Genomic DNA, 19,273 nt, shown 5'->3' with positions numbered 1-19,273 from the left:
AAAATGGTTTATGGATATGGACAAGAGTTCCCAGAGCAGGAATGAGCTGCACAGGGAGGGGAAAAATCACCTTTACTATCTTCTATGGGACGTAGCTGCATTCTCTGGATTTAGAACTGTTGGCATCTTTGTCCTATTAAGGGCTTAGTTAGGCAGTGTCTGTATAGCTGAGCAGTGTGTTAAAGTCTCCTTAACAAGGACACTATTGTTAAAAGAAAAGCAGTCCTTTCATTCGCACCGTTAAAATTACAAGGGAGAGAACTGGGGGGAAATACTCCTGGCAGCATATTTTTTACTTCAGCTGTGACTTCTCCATCCGAATCACCAAAGCCCGTGGCAGACAATTCTTGCTTATTCAGCAGAGTGACTCAGATTCTTGTAAAATTAAATGTAGGTTGACAAATTAAATTTAACACCGCCACCCTCCAGGATGTTATAGATATGAAGGAGATGAAAACCAACAGGGGAGAAGTTTTTGTAATAGGCTAACGTAAAGTCAGATTCAGTAAGGCACTGGGATTACATTTCTAGATTAATCTAGTGCAAAGTATATTATGACACAGTTGCCATGAACCTTTTATTACATGTGTGTGCATGTGTGTGTGTGTGTGTGTGTGTGTGTGTGTGTGTATGTGTGTGTGTAACAAGGCTTGAGCATGCCATAGTACTATATGAAGGTTGTGGCAACCATGAGGTCATAGGGCAACTGGCCAGAATCAGCTCTTTCCCGTCCTTGGGTCCTGGGGATGGAACTAAAGCCATCCAGCATGGGAGCAAACATCTTTATCCACTGAGTCATCTTGCCTGTCATGTGATTAAGCATTTCTAAGAGTATGTAACTATATCCCCTTTCATATATTAATAACATGAGTGCTTTTGTTTCTGCAGAAACAAAGGGGACTAAGAATTTCCCAAAAATGTCCCTTTGGTCCTTTTGTTAAGAATGTTGTAGGATTTGAATCCTACAGTGTAAGAAATCCTTTAAGAATACTTGAAATAAACATCTTACAACATTAGTGATTAAAATAGTCCATCTGTAAATCATCCTTAAAATAGATTTTTGTGATCTTTTTTAAAAAAAAAAAAGGCTTATATGTAATTTGAAACGGATGTCTCAATAGAAGTTAACAGAAAAGACCTTTCTGCTTTAATCACACTTTTGTAAAAATACAAATAAAAAGACTAACAATTTCAGCTAGAAACCCATGTTTAAAGTCTGACTTTAAAGCCGGACTTCTTTAGTCCCAGTACTTGGGAGGCAGAGGCAGGAGGATGTCTGAGTTCAAAGCCAGCCTTATCTACAGAGTGATTCTAGGACAGCCAGAGATACACAGAGCCTTGTGTCACGAAACAAAACAAAAGTCTGGCTTTGAAAGCAATAGAAAACATATGAAATATTTTATAAATGTCACTAATCTCACACAAATATCTTAATTTGCAAATTGTTGTACATGACAAAACCCAGTAAGGTCAGACATTAGTCAACTACTTTGGTAGGACTTTTCTTCCTAGCCTCACCACTTGCCATGGGTGTTTCATCTCTGCTTGCTTTGTTTCCCTACAAGATTCCTCTTCTCCTACATTACATTCTTATTTAATTTATTAAGTATTGGGGGGTTGCAATACAAAAAGATAAACTCTTTTGCTTCAAATACCCAAACAAGTTTTGGGATCACTTCTACCTTGTATAGTTTTGAGGGATTTAGATTTGTGTAGTAAGTGCTTTACCATCTAAGTCTTCTTGTCGGCCCCCAAGTTCCCCCTTTCTTTCCCTAGTTCCCTGACAGAGATTATCAGGGCTAGACACTGCATTTTCTTGGGGAAAATACTGTTGGATACCCTCGGGTTTATTTGGTGTCTCTGGTGCCACTGTTGCTGGGATCCGTGGCAGCAGTCAAAGGCGGCGTCTAGTTGTCTGCATTTTGTTTCCAGTGTTCCTTCCCATAACTATCGTTTATTCTTTGATCTACCCAGCCAACTATTAGGTTTCCCTTCAGTAAATCTCATGTTCTCCTTGCAGCTCCAGCCTTAGTCTGCTTCTGAAATGAAGAACTCTATGTACAGCATCAGGGTTCGATGCCAGCGACTCAGGATAACTTAGGAGAGAGGCCTCAATGTACTTGTCTATATACAGGTGATCTCGCCAGGGGAGCTACCGAGCCTCACAATACAATAGACTCCTTCGCTTCCAATATCCAAACAAGATCTCGGATCACTTACCCAGAAGGACAACTCAGCAAAATTGAAAACAAACAGACAATCAAACAAATGAGCAAAATTAAACCGGAAATGGCAAATGAAAGTAAAGAGAAAAATATGGGTGCAAGAACTAGGGTGTGAAGTGCAAATGCAAAATGGAGTTCGAAGGAAAGCGGAGCATTCAGCTTGACTGGGCCACGCAATGGTATCTTCCTTAATGGAGAAGATTCCTGGGCGGAGGGAGCCCTGGGGGCATTAGTCCCAGCACAGCAAACTGGATCACCTGCTGAGGAAGGAGGCCATCCCTGAGCTCCTCTGCCCTAATTTGGTCTTTATCCCAAAATATAAACATAGTGAAAGAGATTATGCATTAAGTAACTCTCAGAGTTTAGCCATTTGTGTACTAGCTTCGTGATTTTTGGTGTGTTTGCCACCTACCCATTCTTGGATCCAGCACCTTTAGAACAATTGTTCTAAAAAATGCCTGAGTGAAGGAGCTTTTTTTTGGGGGGGGGGTTCTTTTTTTCGGAGCTGGGGACCGAACCCAGGGCCTTGCGCTTCCTAGGCAAGAAGAGCTTTCTTTAATACAGCCCTTAATACAGATCAACTTTTTATATGTGTGCGTCTCTGTGTGTATATGCAGCCAAGTGCATGCAGTTGCGTGAGATGGCCAGAAGAGGGCATCAGACATCACTAGAGCTGGGGCTGCTCTAGGGGATTTGTGAGCAGTGTGCGCTCCTAACTAGGGAGCCATCTCTCCGGCCCTGCTCCATTATTTTTGATACACATGACCATAAATCCATAGTATTAAAATCATGGATGTTATCAACTTGCTGTTCAGAAGAAGGCTTAACGTTTGGTTCAAAATATTGTGCATACAGTGCACTTTGGGGTGCCCTTGCTAAAACAAAATGTCTACCGTCTACTTTCGTCTTTGGCTGAAGCTTGCTGCCTCAGACTGAAGTTGTTGTGGGTGGAATATGAAATGTCTTCACGTGTTTTAGACGCACGGTTCCCAGCAGAGAGTGCTCTTCTGGAAAGTTGTAGAAATTTTAGGAGGCGGAGCTTAGTTGGTGAAAGTAGACTACTGGGGGTAATTCCTTCCTAAATCAAAACTTACCAATCTTAAGACATCTTAATTTACTTTAATTTACTCTCTCTACTCCCCCCCCCCCTCTCTCTCTCTGTGTTTGTGCAAACACAAGCACACACTTGCCATACCACTAGAGTAGAGGTCAGACAATAACTGTTTTTGCATCTGTGTTGTGTATTCCAAGCCAACCTGGCCCGGGAGCTTCTGGGTGTTCCTCCTGTTTTCCACTTCCTGTCTTGCAGTGCGAGGGCTGGGGTTACACACACCTGCCACAGGAGGTGGCTTTTGGTATAACTGGGGTCTGCAAGCTTGCTCAGCAAGTACTTTCACCCGATGTCCTATCTCCCCAGCGAAAGTGTCCTTAATTACTAAGTTGTAGGAACTGACATTTCCTTCAACAGCAACGTCACAGGGTCATCAATACCTCTAGGCACTCAATTTTCTCCAATTTAATAAATGGGGATTACTACCGTATCCTTTCAAGTTATTTCATCATTAACATGGCTGGGCATTTATGTATTCATGATTATGGGCCATGCAATTCTTTTTCCCCCTTAATTTATTTATTCATTCACTTTACTTCCCAATCACAGCCATATCCCCCACCCCTTCTCCCAGTCCTCCACTCACACAGCCCCCCTCTCCTCCTCTGAGAATGGAGAGACCACTCTGGATATCAACCCACCCTAGCACATCAAGTCACTGCAGGACTAGGAGAATCCTCTCCCACTGAGACTAGACAAGGCAGCCTAGTTAGGGGAACAGGATCTGAAGGTAGGCACCGGAGTCAGGGACAGCCCCTGCTCTGGTTGTTTGGACACCTGCATGAAAACCAAGCCTTGTACTGTTCTTATTTGTGAATTCCCAATTCACTCAAGGCCCAACTTTCCACCCAGCTGCTGACTTCAGTGGCATGGATTCCTTCTTTTGGATCCACTTCTTTTTTTTTTTTTTTTATTAACTTGAGTATTTCTTATTTACATTTCAAGTGTTATTCCCTTTCCCGGTTTCTGGGCACTGCTAAAAACCCTCCACTTCTTAGAAGTAGTCAGTTTTGACTGTTAGTTTTGTGGCAAATATTCTTTCCCAGTTCACCATTTCTATTTTTATGTGTGTTTATAGAATTTGTAAGAGGAGTTTTAAACACGTATACAGCCAAGTATAGCCTAATTAACTTTTGCATGTACTCTTTGTTTCAAACTGGATGAAAGACTAAAACTCATATGCAAATTGCTCTATTAAAAGTTTGACTTATGATCTGTTTCTAAAATGGAGGGACAATTCAACCATCTTTTGATCCCACTTTAGGAAATACCAGCACCATTTAAGGGGATAAAATATTTGTCTAAGTCACTATTAGAAAGAGTCTCATAGTTTAGGTTCAAAGCTATGAAAATTTACCCTCCTGACTGACACACCATTTAAAATGTGCTTTAAGTCAAAGTTGAACTTGCCAGTTAATGGGAACCATTGGGCTTTGTTCTGGGTGGGCCAGCCTCTGGTCTCAGGCTTTCTGTGTGCCAAGTGGACATTAAGAGGCCTTATTATCTTTTCTCCAGTTTGGTTTGTTCACCTTCTGTTGAAAGTTGCTCCACGATAAATTAAATCCAAGCACAACTGAGTAGAAGTCAGATTTATAACAAGCCCATGTACCAGGAGAAAGTCCCTCAGGCTGGGGAAATGTGAGAAGCTTGGATTGGAAAGAATGTTCCAAATTAATGTTCCCATTCCAGAGATGGGCACTATATTTTGTTTCTCTGGCCTTTTATTTAAAACTCTCTCTTTGGAATTCCTTCTCACTTACCTCGCTAGAGAGCAAAGAAGCCTCCTTCCTCAGGGCTACCATAAGTTTCTACTCTGGCACCTTTAGGAAAATTAGGCAATTTCCAAATAGGAAGCAGCATTTTCTTCCAAATAAGAATTCTTAAAATGGAAGAATGTGAGTCCTAATCTTATTTTACTTGAAATACTGCATTGATCTCAGCTCTTCCAACTGTCTTCCTGAATATCTATCCACCAGTCCTTTCCTGATGTCTTTACGGCCCTGCATGATGCTCTGATGATGGCTTCCTCGGTTCATCTGCTCAGTGAGACTCTGCTCTCCTTTCTGAGGACAGCTGTCAATGGGAATACTCATCCTGAATCCACAGTGCTCAGCACAGCATCCAGCGTGCATTAGGTACTCTGCAGATGCCTTCTTATTGGGTCTGTGCTATAACAAAGGAAAGTACATGATTCCAGCATGCTGTTATGACCTTGGCCTGGGGGAAAGTGAGGGAGTTGACAGTTTTTTATACAAATGCATCTGAAGACTAGTGGAGCCACAAATGGAGATTCATCAGATAGGCATAGAGAGAGGAAGTGTGGTGACCTCAGCTAATCTCTTTAGGGGAAACAGCCAAAGATTAAGCAAAACCAGACATGGTTAGTGTATATATCTTCAAACTAGAGTTAAAATATGTGCAGGCTATGCACATAATCTAGCGAATGTTGCTAAGGTCACTTTATCCTTGGATAAACTTCCTCAAATTTCATTATTTAATCTTGTTGATGATATCACCCAGAATCATATAGATGGTGATGGGATATATAATTTACTACGCCAGGAGTTAGTGGAGACATCTGCAGTTCATATAGTTAACCAACCCTGGGATTTATTTAGATATCACTGAAGAACTGTTTCCGTGCCAAAGGTTTTTGTAGTGTGTTGTTTCTAAAACTGGTCGAAAGATGTTGTAGCAATTTTAAAGCCTGGAGTATGCTAACAATAGAAGTCTTCAAGGCCAGCCTTCTAAATGGAGACTAAGTAATTCCAGACATTAAAAAAGGGTTGGGTTTTATATAACCTATATTCAGGAATAGTCCTAGTGAAATTTTTCTTATTATAAAATTATCTACTTTCTTTGTCATATTAGGATTCATTCCATGCAACACACACACACACACACACACACACACACACACACACACACACACACACACATTATTTTAGTTCCACCACAAGACATTTGGAGTCCCCAAGTACTTGAAATGTATGATATGAAAATGCTGGTTAAGATGCTACCTCCCACCCCTTTGGTCCAGTGTGCAGAAAAAAATAAGAATATAAAGAAAAGCCCTGTTTCTTCTGGGAAACCACTGCTGAATAAGCTGCTCTTGCCTTAACGATTAAGTGGTACTTGTCCTCAGATAACAGACAGACTCTGGCTTCCTTGGCTATCAGCAGCTGAGTGAAAATTATGGAAAGCTATATGAATGAGTAAAAAAAAATAGAATTCCTATTTTTGTTTTGAGACAGCATCTTACTATACAGTTCTGGCTGTCCAGGGACTCACTCTTCACGATTTCCTATACAGGGAATGGTGCCGCTCACAGTGGGTAAATCTTTCTACCTCGTTAATGTTATTAAGATAATCCCCCCCAAGACTTGCTTAGATATCCATATCCCAGATGATTGACAGTAAATTCTGCCAAGTCAACAGTGAACAGAGGCCATTAAAGATGCTTTTGGTGACCACTTATTTAATTATGGATTCTTAAACATGACTGTATCCAACATGGCCATGGATAGTATTAACTAAACATTTTTTATTGGGTTCCCAATGCCTTTAGTGATAAATTACCCAAGGAGACTATTAGATGTTAGAATAGAGTGAAAATTTAGATGTAGGAAGACTTAGAACTACTTTAGTTGTTACTACTAAAAACCACTTGAAGATCCTGCCTGGAGAATAAGACTCTTCTCATTGAATTTATAGAATTGACCCTTCCCCCCAGAAAATTATAATATATTTGTATTATGCAATAGCATTCAACATACCTCTTCAAATGGGACAAAAATAGGCAGTGATGTGGGCTAATCCTTCTGAGACATAAGAACATTTATGTATAATATCGTTCTTACTTCTGTGTTCAGTCCTTTGGGGTGAAACAAACCCATGCTAATGCCATATTTTCTTTATTGTGATTGTCTAGGGGGGGCCTTGGTGTTCAGTGCAATTAGTGGCTTCCTTTGAACAGGCCTTCCCTAGGCTGCTTTCTTCCATACAGTGTGTGATGGTTATTATCAATTAATAATTAATATTATCAACTTAACAGAGCACGCCTTTTGACATGTCTGTTAGAGATTCTCTTCACAAGGCTAATTGACATGAAGATGATTCCCTGGGATGGATCTTAGGCTGGATAAAAAGGAGAAAGAGCTGTGCTAGTTACTTTTATGTGAATTTGACACAAGCTATAGTTATCTAAGATGTGAAACCTCAACTGAGGCAATGCCTCCATAACTACAGGCTGTAGTCAAGCCTGGGAAATATTTTCTTAACTGGTGATTGATGGGGGAGAGTCTGGCTCATGGGTAGTGCCATCCCTGGGATGGTAGTCATGAATTCTATAAGAAAGCAGGCTGAGTAAGCCAAGGAACAATTCAGTAAGCCGCACCCCTCTCTGGTTTTTGCATCAGCTCCTGCCTCCAGGTTCCTGCCCTGCTTGAGTTCCTGTCTTGATTTCCTTCAATGGTGAACAATGATGTGGAAGCATAAGTCAAATAATTATTTCCTCTTCATGTTGCTTTTGATCCTGGTGTTTCATCATAGCAATAGTAACCCTACGAAAAGAACTGAGCACTGCAATTCATCTTTTGCTGCTTCCTGACTCTGCATACAAGTGACCCAATGCTTCTGACTGTGGATAATGTCAACCACTGCCTCTGACTATGGATACAATGTTACCCACTGCCTCTGACAATGAATACAATGTTGCCCACTGTCTCTGGCAATGAATACAATGTTGCCCACTATCTCTGACTATGGACACAATGTTACCCACTGTCCCTGACAATGAATACAATGTTACCCATTGCCTCTGAGTATGGATAGAATGTTATCCACTGCCTCTGCCTATAGACACAGTGTGACCATTTCTGACTATGGATACAATGTGACCCTCCCTGATTATGCATGCAAAGGGAACCTTCCTCTATGGATTTAGTGTGACCGGCTGCCTTCAGCTCCTACCATCCTGACTATCCTACTTGATAGACTTCTGAAAACTTCCACAAACAACCTTGCTCCTGTTTAAACTGTTTCTGTCAAGACGTCGTTTTTTCACAGCCACAGGAAAAGAAACTAATTCACAGTGTCATAATGAGCAAGCGTTAATCTTTCCTTTTTAGGTGGAGAAATAGAGCGAATAGGATACTACAACCCAAAGATAAAAAACAGTGCTTGGAATGGATGTCACAGCCCTGCCAACCATTAGGGTGCCCTTCATTCCTGCAGATAGCAAGAGAGAAATCAGAGCCTCTATAAAGCCAGTCGGCCTTTCAGCTTGGAACCTTGGGGAAGATGCACTCTTATTTCCTTGATGTGCTTTATTTACTTCATTACGAATAACCTTTCCCGGTGCAAACAAGAAGGAACAGGAGCTCAGGCATAAGTCAGCAATAAGCTGGCTGAGTCACGCTAGGCGAGGCAACCGGCTGGGCTAAGGGAGGGGCAGGTGGGCGGCAGTGGTCTTGGGATAAAGAGCAGAGACTTCCTTGGCCCATGACCGTTGTTCTGTTTCTCAGTGGATATTAGGGCCAGTCCCACACTCATCTTTTTTTCTTACCTTACCATTCCCTCCTCTAAAACACACAAAGTCTATCCGACTCGCTACCATGTTTCTTTAACCTCAGGCAAGTCATGTCACCTGGAAGAGCTGCTGTTTATTTATTAAAGGAAAATAATAGTCATGACTGTCTGCTCTCTGAAGTGCTTATGAGTGACACATTGGAGACAAAGGTCAGCATCACTGCCCAAATTGCAGTTGAATGTGAACCCAAATGTGGTTCACTCGAATGCAGTCTCCCAGATGAATGGGCCCCTTCTCTAGAAAGATGGCTTCCCCAGTGACACTCAGGAATTACAAATCCAAGGCATAGAAACTTCTCCCCCTCCTCTCTCTCTCTCACACACACACACATACACAACTTTATTTATATATATTTGTGTTTGTTTGCATGAAGCTATGTGTATCATGTGTGGGCAGAGCCCAAAGAGGCCGGAAGAGGGTATAGGATTGTCTGGAACTAGAGTTATGGTTAATTGTGAGTCATCATGAGTCCTCTGCAAGAGCAGTAAGCTCTCTTAATATCTAAGCCAGCTTTCTGGACACTCCATATTTTCTTTATTTAAAAATCTTATTAACATACAGTAGCCCATGCTGGGGGAGGGGTGCAAACCAACAATCTCTGATTAGATTTGATGCCTTCTCCATAGAATGGAATTCAGGCCTTGATGCAAAGGCCCCAGGGAAGACTTTACTACAATTGTTTAGCTAAATGAATATGGTGACAAACTGCTTTCTGGTCACTTGAATTTATAACTACAGAAGAATCCTACCCTTAGCCTTAATCAGAGAAGCTCCTCTGCAGTAAACATCAGTGAACTGAGAGACTCATGGCTACTCCGAGTGACGAGATACTAGGTGATTGAATGCCCCGCCTTAAACAGAACTTTGATTCTCCTTTTTCTTCCAAATTCAGAGAGTATTGTTGAAGAGGGGGCAGAAAGAATGTAAAAGCTAGAAGGCAGAAGGAAGAGCTGCGAAACTTTCTCCAAGGCATGACCCAGTCATCGCAAACACAAACTCACAGCAGCAAGTGTTGTGTGCACTGGCCTTCACAAGCCTGGGCTTGTCCCTAGGCAGTCATGGATCTTGGAGAGACTTAGCAGAAACTACCTCTCCCCAATGAACTCTTGGCTACTTATGAATTCTGAGATAGTGAGTCATTGATTATAATTTCGTATCCACTGGAAACCATTATTGGATAATTCTAAATCTATGGCCACAGGAACACCCTGGTTAAATTCAGTGACTCACAAAGCAACAAGAAAAAGATATGAGCATAGGAAGAGGGGGCATTGGTAGAGTTGGGAGAGGAATCTGAGAGGGGGGGATAGTCAGAACGCATCATATGGCTGTCTGGAATTATTAGGGAACAAGTTTAATTTATAAAATATAGTCCTGGCCTTGGATAAAACCCATGGCTGTATATCTAAGGGGATATTGGCTATCTAACTCATATGTTATAAAAGGTAACACAGGGTTTGGAGGGGTGGCTCAGTGGTTAAGAACACTGACTGCTCTTCCAGAGGTCCTGAGTTCAATTCCCAGCAACCACATGGTGGCTAACAACCATCTAGAATGAAATCTGATGCCCTCTTCTGGTGTGTCTGAAGATAGTGACAGTGTACTCACTCAAATAAGCAAACAAACAGATAAATCTTCAAAAAAGAAAAAGAAAAAGAAATCCTTTTTAAAAAGGTAGCACAGTAAGGTTCATTCACTTTGCTTATACGCTTGCCTTTTTTCTCCCCGTTCATTCATAATAATTAAGGAAAATGTAAGATGGCTTTTGATCATATGGTTGAGATATATATATATATATATGTATATATACACACACACACATATATATATATACACACATATATATGTATATATGTATATATATGAGATCAGGTAATAAGCAATAACAGGATTCGTAGGTAGATTAGCTAGACTGCTTCATAATTTTAGTTCTTGACCCTTAACTGTGATCAGTAGATAAATGTTCACTTAACTACAAAGTGAATATGAAGGAAGAGAATTCTTACAATGAATGTTTTAGATTCTAAAATAAAATATAAATAAAAAAGAATTTTTTCATATTTTCTTTTATTAAAGTTTGTATTACTATGTAGTAACATATGTTATTATACATAATGGGTTTCATCATGACATTTTCATACATGTATATACTGTATTTTGGACATATTCACCCCAGCATCCTTTCTTATTCCTCTTCGACTGACCTTTTCATCTTCCTGCTTCCTAACTAGTGCCCCTTCTGTATTCACATTGTTTCCTCTTTCTGTAGTTTTATGCATGCGCTTACATGAGATTTACATGGTGTCTTACCAATGGTGACCTGCTCTGTGTTGCAGTTTCCTCTGAGATTAAAGCCTTCTATTTTGCAGGGAAATGTCTTAAGACAGGATGTTTATAGGGGGGTGAGACAACAATGAGCCATCCTACTGACCTTCCAATGTTGATATCCTCATCTGCCTTACAACCTCCTCTTTCTCTTCTTCTTCCAGACAGGGTATCACTGTGTAGCTCTGGTTCACTTGAAGATCTCTTTGTTGACCAGGCTGTCTTTCAATTTAAAGAGATTCATCTGCCTCTGCTTCCAAACTCCTGGGGTCAAGGGCATGCACCACCACATCTGGCTCCAATGTCTTCTTAAAGATCATTTTCTCTCCTAAAGTCACTGTCACTTGATACTTGATACTACTCACAGATATTTGCTGAGATTCCAAAATACTGTATTAGTGATTGAAATCATACAACACACACACACACACACACACACACACACACACACACACACACCCTCTGAGACTGGGGTTTAGTACAAGGGTTAAGTTCAAAATCTTATATGTGATAGTGTACTGGCTAGCTTTATGTGTCAACTTGACACAAGCTGGAGTTATCACAAAGAAGGGCACCTCAATTGAGGGCATGCCTCCATGAAATCCAGCTGTAAGGCATTTCCTCAACTAATGATCAAGGGGGAGGACCCAGCCCACTGTAGGTGTTTCCATCCCTGGGCTGGTAATCTTGGGTTTTATAAAACACCAAGCTGAGCAAACCAGGGGAAGCAAACCAGTAAGTAACATCTGTCCATGTCCTCTGCATCAGCTTCTGCTTCCTGACCTGCTTGAGTTCCAGTCCTGACTTCCTTTGGTGATGAACAGCAACTTGGAAGTATAAGCTAAATAAACCCTTCCCTCCCCAACTTGCTTTTTGGTCATGATATTTGTGCAGGAATAGAAACTCTGACTAAGACAAATTGGTACCAGGAGTTGGGTATTCCCATGACAACCTGACCATGTTTTGGGGAGGACTGTAGAACTTTGGGACTTTGAGCTAAAGAGCTACTGGGATGTTAAAATCTCTGTGAAATGTTCTGTAGGAGCTCGGCAGATAATGTTGAGAACAGTACAGAAAGAAGATGGAGGCCTGGCTTGTGAAATTTCAGAGGGAAGATTAAAGGCTCTTATCAAGACTGTTGCTATTTTGATTGTGAAGATTCTATGGTTTTGGTTAGCTGGAGCTGAAGGATCAGCTATGATTAGCAAGATACCAGAACTACTAAAGCGAGAAGTTTAGATTACTTGGACTTTTGATGCTGGTCAGCTGAAGCTAAGAAATTAGTGGTGATTAAGAAGAGACCAGCATCATTGAGGTGAAATCTTCTGAGAATTGTTTTCTGAGAGCACAAAGGGGCTGTGTTCCAGAGATAGCCACGGCTGTACCTAGTGCTCTGGCCGGACTTGGTAGTGTGTAAGAATCTCCCAGGTAGTACTGGTTTTGAAGGCATGTAGGGGTCATGAAGGGCAGCTGAGACTGGGCACTGTGAAAGGCCATAGAAGGCCATTGGTGAAGTGCAGCCTCAGTTGCAGTTAATGGCCCAAGACTGAAAGGGTCATGCAAAGGAGTTGAGGCTTGGCACCATGAAGAGAGCCTGTGAGAGGCTATTGATGAAGCCTAGTAACAGTAGAAGAAGCATCGTTTTGGAGATTCCAGTACCATGAGATGACCACCAAGAACAGCAGCAGCAGCAGTGGAGAACAGGCAGCTGGAACCTGGAAGACAAGGTGTGTGCTACAAAGGGCAGAGCTGGAGAAGTGAACTAAGTCCTTGGAGGAGCCTAGAAGATTGAATCCCGGACATTGGACAGTTGGAATTTGATTTTGCTTTTGATCGTGACTGTGCCCTGATATTTTTCCCTCTTGAAGGAAGAAAGTATTTTAGTGGAGTCCATAGTTAAGAAACTTTGAATTTTAAAACAATTTTGAATTTTAAGGGATATTGGATATTTTTAAGGAATTGAACTTTTAATATGTAAAGACTGTGGGACTCTTAAAGTTGTTTAGATTTTGGGGATGAATAAGAAAATGAGGGTTGAGGCTTAATAGTGATGTGTTTGTGTGTCAGGTTGCCAAGGGGTCAATTGTACTGACTGGTTTTTTGTGTTAATATGACACAAGCTGGAGTTATCACAAAGAAAGGAGCCTCAATTGTGGAAATGGCTCCCTAAGACCCAGCTGTAAGGCATTTTCTTAATTAGTGATCAAGGCGGGAGAACCCAGTTCATTGTGGGTGGTGCCGTCCCTGGGTTGGTGGTCTTAGTTTCTATAAGAGAGCAAGCTGAGCAAGCCAGGGGAAGCAAACCAGTAAGTAAGATTCCTCCATGACCTCTGCATCAACTCCTGCTTCCTGACCTGCTTGAGTTCGAGTCCTGACTTCCTTTGGTGATGAACAGCAATGTGGAAGTGTAAGCTGGATAAATCCTTACCTCCACAACTTGTTTTTGGTCATGATGTTTGTGCAGGATAGAAACCCTGACTAAGAGAGCAAATCTTGATATTGTTTTTGTTTCTGATTTGTTTTTAAACAGGATCTCACTATGTATCTCTGGCTGGTTTGCAACCCATAGAGAGGCTCCTGCCTCTTCCTCTCAAGTGCTAGGATTAAAGGCATGTGCCACCATACCCAGACTGCAAATATTGTCCACAAAAGCAGTATCTAATAACACTGTAACAGTGTTATTAACAATCAATAGGTGTTACAGATTATTCATATAAAGATACATGTGAGTGAAATCCAGACCAAATCAAGTTTTGCCCAAGCCTAGAGAGAAAGACAATGGTAGAGTTGGGATAAGGATGACTTAGCTGCTGCCTGTGTTTACCTTACCAATGCAAGTATATTCTATGATAACACATCTAGGAGAATGAGGGATAATATTGTAGATAGATGCCAGACAAGGTGAGTTTCAATTAGAGGCCAGCTAGGTTCCAGAATTCAGTTCTGCTTGTATTCATGATTGCTAGCTAAGCAAAAGTTAGATTTTGTGGAATGCAGAAGTTCAAAGTTGCGGCAGAATCATTCTGGGACTTTCTTAGGCTATGAAGAAGTATATTCGTATCTTCCCGTGAACTCTTCTGCTCTGTCTCTAGATGTCCTCTCTTCCTGTAACATGCTTGCTTCCTAACTGCAAGCTTTCAGCTGCTCACACTGTGGAATCAAATGAGATCACCACGAAGTGGCCCCTTGGATGAAAGCCTTCTTTCCACAGAATCTCACTGGAGCACCAGCCAAAGGCACTCTCCCAAGACTTTTCTTAAGAAATGCACCCTCCAAAACAGCAAACCGGTGATGGCCAAAGATGATCCTGCTCAGTTAGAAGTCTCTGTAGGAAGTATTTCTGATAGTGTTTGGGCTCTATATAATAAAGCAAAAGATTTTGTGAGAGTTACCTCAGTGTTAGTGAAACTTAAAATTAAAACGGTTTGAATCATGCTCTCTAAATAAAGTTGGAGCTTTCTATGAAAAATATCATCTTTGTTTTACATTCTGGAAACTCTACAAGCTCCGGTGAGTTGCTATTATTATTGTTATTATTATTACTAATTATTTTTTTTTTACATTCAGCTCCTTTACTGTTCCCATAAAGAAAACTGATCTTGCAATTAGAGACAAGAATGAAATGATTTTAAAGTTGGTGTGGGCCAAGATAGGAATCCCATTCTCTTTGTTGCTTACCTCCAACTTATTGATCCTCAAAGTTCATAGAAACTCTGAGGATACAGTGGTTTTAGGTCAGCCAGCAGATGACTTCATGTAGGTACTAGTGGGTCTCCCACTCTCACCAATATAAACTATGCCAAGGGGGATAGTATGAATACACACACACACACACACACACACACACACACACACACACACACACATATTCTGTCATTAACTCCGTTAATGTCTTTGCTTAAGGGCAGACTTTGGCCCTTAGGTTTTATTAAGTTACAGTTACTGCCTTCACATTACTCCACAAAATCTAATTAAAACAACACCACTATGGCTCTGACCTAGTAGACCTCTAGTCAAAACCAAGGGAACTGTTGCTTGAGTGGGTCTCAATAGCCTGAGGACAGGTTGTACAATCATTTGACAGTTTTCAGGGGCTGAAAATAGCTGTGGGCTTCACTGCTTCCATTTGGAAGCCTTAAACATCTAGAAGAATTTGTACACACACACACACACACCCATACACACACACACACACACACACCATACACACCCATACACACACACACACACACACACACACACACTCACAAATGAGAATAAAGAATTTGAGGTCCAAACCCCATAGGGCTTGTGCAAGAGACTGAAATCTAAAAGGACAAAATCTGAATACAGTACTCATCTCAACTGTTATGACAGTTGCTCTAACATTAAATGGCTGTTATAGCATTAAATAAAATAACTAACGCACTAGAAAGAAAGTCTAGAAAAAGTGGAGCTTTCGCTCAGGCCAATGTGACTGCAGAAATCAACTTTTATAAAAAGCCTTGTAGAGGATTGAGGACGGTAAGCCATTTGCCTAGCATACCAAAGCCCTTCTCACTACATCCACACCATGCTAATAAAGAAAAATTTCTATTTCCTCTGTATTCAAATCAACCAAATAAGCAATGGAAGAGTGTTTGTCACAAAAGTCAGAACTCATTTCTGCCATAGCTTCTCAAAGGCATTACAATACAATCTATGGACATTGTTAGTTATTTAATGGCACTTATCTAGTAGGGAGGATCTAAGCTTCTATAGGGTCAAAAATGTCTGATGGGGGACAGGCAAGGGAATAAAATATAATCTCTAAGAGCCAAGAAAATGCTTTTGAAAAGGACTCTCCACCCTCTTACAGCAGCCATGGACACAGAAGAGCTACTATCATGTTGACTTGTTTTCCAGAACAGTGACACAGAATACAGTCTTTCAGAACAGATAGAACCTAAGTCAAATGTTACCTCATGTTCATGAGTCAATGATGTGGACACATTACATAGGTTTGTTTTACTAGAACTAATGAAAAGGGTTAGTAAATGGTCTTAGTCATTTGTTCATCTAATGTTTGACATAGGTAGACAATTCTTTTGAGACATTGTCCTCTCTCTTTACCTTTCTTTGTTTCTTCTTCCTGTGTTTTCGGTTAGAATGCTATTACAAGAATACGGCTCATCTAAGGCCAACTGATTAAGGAGGGTAGACATGGTGATGCATACGTAAGTTCCTACTTACAAGGCCTTTCTTGCCATATTCTTGAGGTGTACTTGGCCAGAATCAAGAAGAAGAAATCCTTTGTTCAATCTTGTTTAACTGACCACATTTCAGATAGCTCGCCTTTATCTTAATTGTGTAAATACTGGGCATTGTGACTGCCTAGGAATTTGTGCCAGACAGCTAATGGCATCTTAAAGAGAAAGGCAAAGTTAACAGAATAAGAATGGCCCCCATAGACTCCTGTGTTTAAATACTAATAGGGGGTGGCACTATTAGGACATGTAGCTCTGTTGGAGTAGGTGTGGCCTTGTTGGAAGAAGAGTGTCACTGAGAATAGGCTTTGAAGTTTCAAATGTTCAAGCCAGTTCCTATATTTGTCTCTCTCTCTCTCTCTCTCTCCTTTCCCTGCCTCCTGCTGATTCAGATGTAGAACTCTCATCACCTAGTTAAGTACCATGCCTGCCTACACAACACCATGATGGACTAAACCTCTGAGACCGTAAGCCAGCCCTGCATAAATATTATTCTTTATAAGACTTGCCATATTCTTGGAGTCTCTTCACAGCAAGAGAAACCTTAAGCCAAGACAGACTCCAGGCTAATGTGTATCAATGTAGTCGGTTATATTGGAGCTTTAACAGAATGGATTGCTAATGGCTCCTGACTAGTAAAAGCCTCATTTTACCAAATCCCTGGGTTTAGATGAGGAGGCATTAGCTGGAATACATGAAATGGTAAACTTTTGAGGTCCCAGAAACACAGTAACATTTCCTTTTCTGGCTAACACTTCCAGCAGGGACCGCTGGGTTTGAGGGCATGAAATGAAAGGGCTGAGTCCTAAGTTCAGAATGAACTAAGTTCACTAGAATCCAGAATGCTCTAGTGACTGTTACACCTGGCCGGACATCCTTTTTCTCTCTGCTGGTTTCCTTTTCTTATCTTCTATCTGAGAGGCATGAAATTGGCTGCTTTTGCCATTCTGTAGTAGCGACACCCACTGGCCTTAGGTAGAGCACAGCCACAGACTAGTGCAGAATCTGGGTTGGTGAGCATTGCTTGTTTACCTTGCTGGCTTGGCTCTCTGGAATGTGTTACTGTGTGTCCTCAAGTGTTCTGAGAGACTCGACTTTGACTCAGGAGAAAGACAACAGGTTGGGAACAAGGTAGAAATGAGTTTGATTCTGGCTGACCACGGCATTGTCAAGGAAAAAATTAATTGACTTTCACGGGTCTAACTTTCTAATGTGTACAAAAAATGACAGCGCCTACACTAAACTAGTCAGTCTTAACAATAATTTCTCTTTAGCTAATGTACAATGCACAGAAGAGCCTGATCTACTGCACTGACGTTTTTCTCAGTATGAGCTAGATGTTACACAGAGAAGATATGTAAGCACAAGAAGGCAGTCTGCAGCATGTAGGCAAATCTGCCGGTTTATTTGAATGCACTGAAGCCTTTGCCCACCTCTGTCACTTGTGCTATTTACAGACACACTTGAGGTTACAGCTACAGATACACTTAACGTTTTGCAGAGCATCATCACAAAATTCACAAATGGTTATTTTCCAAGACACTCCTGGGAGGTGGCTCAGACATGGTCCAAATTTCAAATGGGGTTTAATGTCTGCGGTGGTCTCAATTCCTGCATCTAATTAACTGCCAAGCCACTAAAAATTCCAGTCACAGTCCTCACCTGGGGGTATTCACCTCCTAGCCATAAATGATTGACCAAATAAGTATCACACATCACTTTGCAGTGCATGGGTCAATCTGTTTCCTAAATGGAGTTCAGAAGAATCGGGCACCACCACCACCACAAACCACCTGAGTAATAATTGTAAGAGCTAGAAATCATTACATAGGCCTACCAGGTCTGTGTAGTCACGATAAACCACTCCTCCAACTAGTGGGGTTACATTCAGACCAAAGAAGAGTGAATCGTATTTGTTAAAAATAAAGTTTTTGGAATGTGTAAAATTGAGGACATTTCTATCCCCTTCCGATTGTTTCTAGATACTCTTCTCTCCTCCAAGAATAAGCTATTGTCTTGTTGGATCATTCAACTACCTTTCCTGGGTCTCCAGTGACAGCTGAGGCTCTCTCTAAAGCTACAACTTTTTGTGCTTCAGGTGAAACGAGGCTTTGGTCCTGTGAGTGAGTCTTGATTGAGTTAATGAATCACTGAGCTGATATGGTTCCTGGGTGCTTACCACTCTGGAAAGAACAAAGACGTATAGGGGTTAGAAAAGCATATGGGCTCTTGCTGGCTTCTGTGAATACTTTCTATATAACAATGTGTATATGTATGTTTTGTGGGGGCACTCAGTCAGGCAAGGACTTTGGTGGTCCTCCTTTACGGGTAAGAAACAGTGCTGAGTCAGTAAATGATTGACCTGGCTGCTCTGGTGATAAGCTTGGGTAAATAGGCTTGATTCTGCTCCAGGAATGGCGGGACTTTTTAACCCCTTAGGTTCCAAAGCACGAAAGTGTGATTTCCTGAGAAATCTTGTCACTAGAAGTTAACAGTCTTCGGAATTATATGCACTGTCTTCTCTGGCATCATCTTGTAGGCAGAAAGAAACATATAAAAGCAAAGTTCTGGAGCCAAGAGCTATGTTGGTGGAATCACCATCAATGGAAACTTGTCAATCAATCACAGATAGGATATTCTATAATGAAAGGGGGAAAAATCTCCACAAAACTTGAAACTTGTAGCGGAACAGTCAACAACTTTCAGAGGTGAGAGAAGATAGTAGAAAACACAACTTGCCTTCCAGGTTATATTAATGGACAAGAAACTGAATTTTCCTGACATACAGGGATATCTA

At 41.1% G+C, this 19,273-nt stretch overlaps 1 protein-coding gene across 14 annotated transcripts in view; it reads right to left on the bottom strand.

Annotated features, from left to right (window-relative positions):
* Positions 1 to 19,273, bottom strand: part of Phldb2 (pleckstrin homology-like domain, family B, member 2) — a 218,987-nt gene that overhangs the window by 199,368 nt on the left and 346 nt on the right. The window lies entirely within an intron of this gene.

Source organism: Rattus norvegicus, chromosome 11 (genome assembly GCF_036323735.1).
Source record: "Rattus norvegicus strain BN/NHsdMcwi chromosome 11, GRCr8, whole genome shotgun sequence".
NCBI classification, from domain to species: Eukaryota; Metazoa; Chordata; class Mammalia; order Rodentia; family Muridae; genus Rattus; species Rattus norvegicus.
This window is presented reverse-complemented; position numbering and strand designations above follow the sequence as displayed.